The sequence below is a fragment of the Pteropus medius genome, unplaced genomic scaffold (genome assembly GCF_902729225.1).
Source record: "Pteropus medius unplaced genomic scaffold, Ma_sr-lr_union100, whole genome shotgun sequence".
Lineage (NCBI taxonomy): Eukaryota > Metazoa > Chordata > Mammalia > Chiroptera > Pteropodidae > Pteropus > Pteropus medius.
Genome location: NW_024352787.1, coordinates 25,842,577 through 25,848,730, shown reverse-complemented (window position 1 = coordinate 25,848,730; position 6,154 = coordinate 25,842,577).

The following is a 6,154-nucleotide window of genomic DNA, read 5'->3' as shown; positions in this document are numbered from 1 at the left end:
TATTCTAACCAACAAAAGTAATTCCACAATGAGATAGCTTTGTTGTTCTTGAATTTGTAGAAATTAAAGCCCTAGAGTCAAATTCCTGGATCTGACAATTAGATAGCTTCCTAGGAATGTAGTCAGCTTTCTACCATGGGATGAATTAAAACATAGACTAGCAACTGCTTTGCAGAAATGCTGTAGAGGGTGGTCAAGCTTCCAATGAGAAATGGAATTGAATTGAAGTAAAGGAAATGTATTTCATTATATTTGTCAGTCCACTATGATCAGCTATTGTCATACTATTAGCCTGGTGTTTCCAACTCCACTCATCAGGCTCTGAGAATGAGCAGGCTGTATGGTGATGATGGTGGTGATAATGGTAGTGATGAGGATAATGAAGAGGCTGCTGCTGATGGTTGTGGCGATGACGATGATGATAGGGATAATGACTAATGATGATGGTGATAATGATAATAGCTAACACATGTATGTTTGCTATATGCAGGCACTCTCCTATATACTTTATATATATTAACTTAATCTTCATAATTATCCTGTAAATTAGAGATTCTTATTATGCCCGTTTCACAAGTGAAGAAACTCAGGCAGAGAGAGGTTACATAACTTAATCAAAGCTGATCAGCCTGTTGATAGCGGAGCTGGGTGTCCATCTGATAGGGGTGCTAGGAAGACTTCTGACCAGTACAGGATGTTGACCCTATGGTCCCTGATTTTCATTCTTTTCCTCATGATAGTGTTCCTATCTTCCTCCATGAGGGATCCCTACTCAGCACACATCTGGCCTTTCAAATTCAGAAGAGCTGCAGGCTAGCCTGGAGATGGCATATGACCAGCAGGAATATTATAAAAGAAATGTCAAGTTTCTGATAAGGAGGGGACTCTTTAAATTCCTTCCTGGGCAAAAGACAGGGTTATAGCTGGAACATGGTTCTGAATCCCTTGGTACACCTTTCCACAAAAATGGAACCCTTTGCTGGTCCTAGAGCATAATTTTAAAGCGACCAAACCTATCACATATTTAGTGCTCCCTGGGCCAATCAGGTCCTTTTTTTCACAAGTGGTTCTCCTTGCCCAACAGATAATTCTCATTGCTTCCTCCAACAACCCCTCCTGCTCTTTCAAGGCTGAGTTCAAGGTTTTCCTCTCTGTGAGTACTTCTTTTATTTCTACAGTCAGACCGAAGTTTCCTTCTATGCTTGCTCCATGGCTCATCCCACATCTCTGAGTTAATACTAGGACATCTAATTATCCTTAGGGTTCTCTGCTTCTCTCCCACAAAACAAGGTGCCCTTGTAGGCAGGGAGTACTGCTTATTCACTTCAAATCTCCACTTCTGGGACAGTGTAGGATCACTGATGTCTTTAAATGAACGACCTTCCCAAAACACGATATGGTTAGGATTTTCCTGCTGTCAGATATCCTTGCTTGGGACGTCCACCTCTCTTCAGAGACTGTGATATATATATATATATATATGATATAATTATATATATAATATATATTATATGATAACCTTATTATATTTTATATAATAGCCTTATAATATATAATATATAATTTATATATAATATATAATATATATATATCTCAATACGACATGTCTTTCTTAAGCAATAACTACTGCCACTTTTTAAAGAGTTCCAATGTCTAGAACTCTTTGTTTCTCAAACTTGAGTGTTCATCAGGATCACTTGGCGGGATGTGCAAACACAGATCCCAGGGTTTCTGAGTCAGTAGGTGTGGAGTGGGGCTGGGGAATGTTTGTTTCCCACCAGTTCCCAGGAGATGTTGCTGTGGCTGGTCTGGGATCACTCAGGACTGCTGTATGAGACATCATGTACCAGAATGCCAGGCCCCACTCATGCTGTCTTTGAGCGTGTCCATTGTTTCTTCCATTTTTAGAATCCACGCAGTGTATGTGTTGCAGTTTGATTCCATCAATACACAGCTCAATTTATGTTTTTAATAATAACCCTAAGAAACAGAAAAGTATCTCGTTGTGGAAAATGTGATCTCCATCAAACAAACGCCTAATGCCACAGCATTTAAATTGCACTCCGATCTTTCCATTTATTAAAAACAGCATTGAATTATCGGATGTATCAGCGGCAGCCTGGAGAGGAGGACGATGCTCTGATATTCAGAAAACCAATGAGCATGCAAACAGTGAGTTTTCCAATGTGCTTAGAATAAATGGGGGATTTCTTTGGGGAAATGTATTTTATCCAAAATGTAGATGGTATGTGAAATGTGAATGAATATTAAGATTGCTGTTAAAAATTCCTTTTCATGAGCTGCAACATAGATTGGAGATTTAAACGTGGGGGACCTCAGGCTCTAGGCAGCTGAAGAGGGAAGAAGATGAGAAGAGGGAAAAGCTTTTCAAATATCCTTAATCAGCAGCCTCTCTCTGCTTAGGTGTCAGCTGTAGATTACAGTCTGACAAAAGCTTTTCTTCTGCATCACACTGCTTCTCTCCCAGGCAAAGATGTGGTGGGAACCAGAGAAAAGATGGTGATATGCATACAGATGAGTTTGCTTAAAAGGGATGAGTGGTTCACACGGGATTCAGGTAATCCTAGGTATGGGATCCACCAGCCACTTGGCACTGACTCAATCCCTGACCTGGGGAAAACTCAGCCCTGCACCAGACCAGGTTCCCAGTTGTCTGGTGAGAGCTTTAGGACACTGTCTTTCACAGTTTCATCCTTATAGGCTTATAGTGCCTAAACACAACAAACATGCAGAAGGGAACCTGATCATGGGTTATGTTAAAGAAGAGGATGACCAGTCCCCATAACAGTACACATAATGTGCACTTGCTTTTCAGGTCCTCAAATAGTTAGGTTCTATGTCCCTAGATGCTCCCTAGAGATGTGCAACACAGAGATACTGATGCTCTTGGAGCCAGTCAATCAGTCAATCAAGGTAGTGGAGACCAACATAATGGTCTTTGCCTCCTGAGCCTGTTTTTGGTCAGAACCCTCTTGCTGGAGGAGAACAGAAACCCACTGTGCTAGCTCAAGGGAAAAGATTACAATGAAGATACAACAGGCAATGCCATGGGAATCTGGTCACAGGAATGAAATACAGCTGGGGACAGGACTGCCATGTTCAGTTGCATGGGCTGTGCACTGCACAACTCGAGAGGCACTATTTACATAGACTATGGTGTGCACGGTGATCCCTAGAGTTGTGTGACATGGTGGGCCTGCACTGGAGCAGATCTGGAAAGCCAGAAACTGAAGTGTCTTTCTCCATCTATTAAGTTTGAGGTGATCCCTCTTGTTTCTGCTCATCTTTGTGTGTCTGCCCTATTTCTCTCTTTCATCCATTTTCTGTTTACTTTTCTTACATGTGACTCAGCATGGTGCCCCTCATGTTCTCTCCCTACTTTGACCACCTTTCCATTCCAGCTCCTGCCACAGACTATCAAGAGTCTCTCTCTCTCTTATTTCAAATTGTTGGGAGGGAGAATTTGATTGGTCCCTGGCTTGAGCCTTACAGCTACTCAGTGTAAAAACCTTGAAGGCCTCCTTAGTTACTCTCTTTTCACACCCTATCTAATCTCTCAGCAATATCGATACTTAGCTCGGCTGTCACTCTATATCCCAATCTGGCTGCTTCTCATGGTCACCACTGTTACTATCCTGGTCCTACCCATTTTCCTTTTGCTCGGATTATTGCAATAAATAGCCTCCTAACTATGCCACCCATTTCTACCATTGTCCCCCTTCCTTCTATTCTCAATAAGCAGCCAGAGTATGCTCAGAGGTTCACATAAAAGTTAGATCATATCCTCAAACCCTGCCAGGGTCCCTTTTTAATCAGAGGAAAAGCTAAAGTCTCTACAATGGCCTTCAAGTTCTTATCTTTCTGCTTCTCCATCTGCTCTTCTTTTCACTGGCTTTCTTCTTGCCATATTGGTTCCTCAATATTCTTAAGCATAGCAGGCACACTCTCTCCTCAAGGATTTAGCATTTACTGTACCTTCTGTCTGGAATTCCCTTCCTCCAGAAGCCAGTGGTTTATTTCCTCTCCATTTTTAGGTTTTTCCTTATGTATCACCTTCAGGCCTTCCCCGAATCCTTCGGTGCAGAGACTTCGCTCCCATCACTCCTTATCACCTTTTGTTGCTGTAGTTGTTTTCTTTAGCAGCTTCTAATATACTATGTATTTAACTTATATATTTTATTTATAGTCTGCGTTTTCTACCAGAAAGCAAACTCATGAAGGCAAGAGTTTTGTGTATTTTGTATTCTTAGCCCCTAGATCAATGCCTGGCATTATAAAATATGCATCAAATGAACAAATGAATGAACCTAAAAATGAATAAATGAATCTTGATACTCATATCTCTCATATTTTAATACAATAATAATATTTATTTATTGAGAAAATACCAAACATAAATATGTATTACATATTCAGGGAAGTATCTGTTGATTTCTTAATTCTTTTTTTGTTTTTCCCCAGAGAGGAAGCTTCATTGCAAACTATTGAGTTCCAATCCAGATACCTGGCCACATCATCTTTTGTCCCTCCTACCAGTGAACGCCTGTCTCAAGAGAGAAGGTTCAGCCCACGCTACTCATGCAGCAGGGTAAGTTTCCTGCTGACCTGACGAGGGACCACAGAATTTAATTCTCTTGCCTGGGCATTCTTTTTTCTTTGAGGATTTAGACTTACTCTTGATTTCCAGAATTCTCCTTCCAAGACTTTTGCTGCATGACGGTAGTGACTTACCACATGCAGTGGAATTTCCTTTGGAAGGAGACCCAGGAATCAGGGGAAGCTTGTTGCAAGTGGAATGTGGACTTTCACCAGAGGATGGCACTGTGGTCGTTTCCAAGAGGCAGCCAAGCAATTTGAAAATGTAATTTCCCAGAGACAGTAACAGCTGTACTTCAGACCCTGCAGGAAACATTAGAAAATGTTAACCCCCAATGGTGGTTGTGGTGGTGATGAGGGGCAGATGCAGGGACCTTCATGGTAAAGGTCAGGCGTAGAGGCAGGGCCAAGGAGAGGAGCCAAAAAGAAATGACCTCCAAGTTGCTGGGGCTAGTGTACTCCCCTTTGGAGGCTAAAGGCTCTGCTTACCCAGGCTCCTCAAGGGCACTTAAGAGTTTTTTAGGGCCTTCTCAGCAGCCCCAGGCAGTGGGTGTTGGTTTTCCAGAGCCAGATTCAACTGGAAACTGGCAGGGGGGCAACAAGGCAGTGGGGGCTGAGGTGAGGGTGGGGGGAGTGCTTTCCTGCTTGCCTCCTTCTGTGCTCATTTTGTGTTAGTTACTTAAAGTGTGCATTTCAACTCCCCTTGAGGGCCCAGACCAAGTCTTATTCATTTTTCATTTTTCCATACTGCCATGCATATGATAGATACTTCATAAATGGTTGTCAAATAAATGATCGACTGAGGGAAACTTGGGTTTGGGGAAAGAATAAAGTAAAGCTCTTCAGGAGAGAAAAAGCCAAAAAAAGAAAAGAAGAGAAAAGAAAAGAAGAGTGTTTTCAAGTGTCTTCTCATCTCTCCAAGATTTCTGCCATCATTACCGCTACCACCAAAATACTAGTCCTTGATGATTTGCAAAGGGCTTTCACTCATGTTATCCTTGTCTGTCTACCTTTCTGTCCATCGATCCATCCCTCGCTTCCTCCTACTTCCCATAGCTCCTCACCTATCCCTCCTCTCTAGCCCACATCTCCCTCACATTCCTCTTTGAATGAGAACTGTCTTTCAGCTGGACAGGGTATTTCAGGGCATCCCATGGTGTCTAGGACAAAGCAGGTGCTTAGTCAGTGTTTGTGGAATGTATGAACACATGTGCAGCACTTTTCTCAAGCAATTTTACAGCCATTGTGGCATTTCATCCTTGCATCATCTCTTTAAGGAAGATATTAGTGTAGATCATTTTTTCCAAAGATGGTTACACTAATATGCAGTTAATTCCCATGTTCTTGTGATGTGATGTCGACAGTGCTCCACTGAGAGGTGGGTCCAATGTTTCTTCCCATTGAAGCTGGACAGACTTTGTAATTGCCCAGTCAACAGAACAGCAAATGTGATGCAGTGTGATTTCTGAGGCTGAGTCAACCAAGGCAGGAAAACTTGCTCTGGTGTGATCTCTCTCCATCCCCACCCTCCTATTTA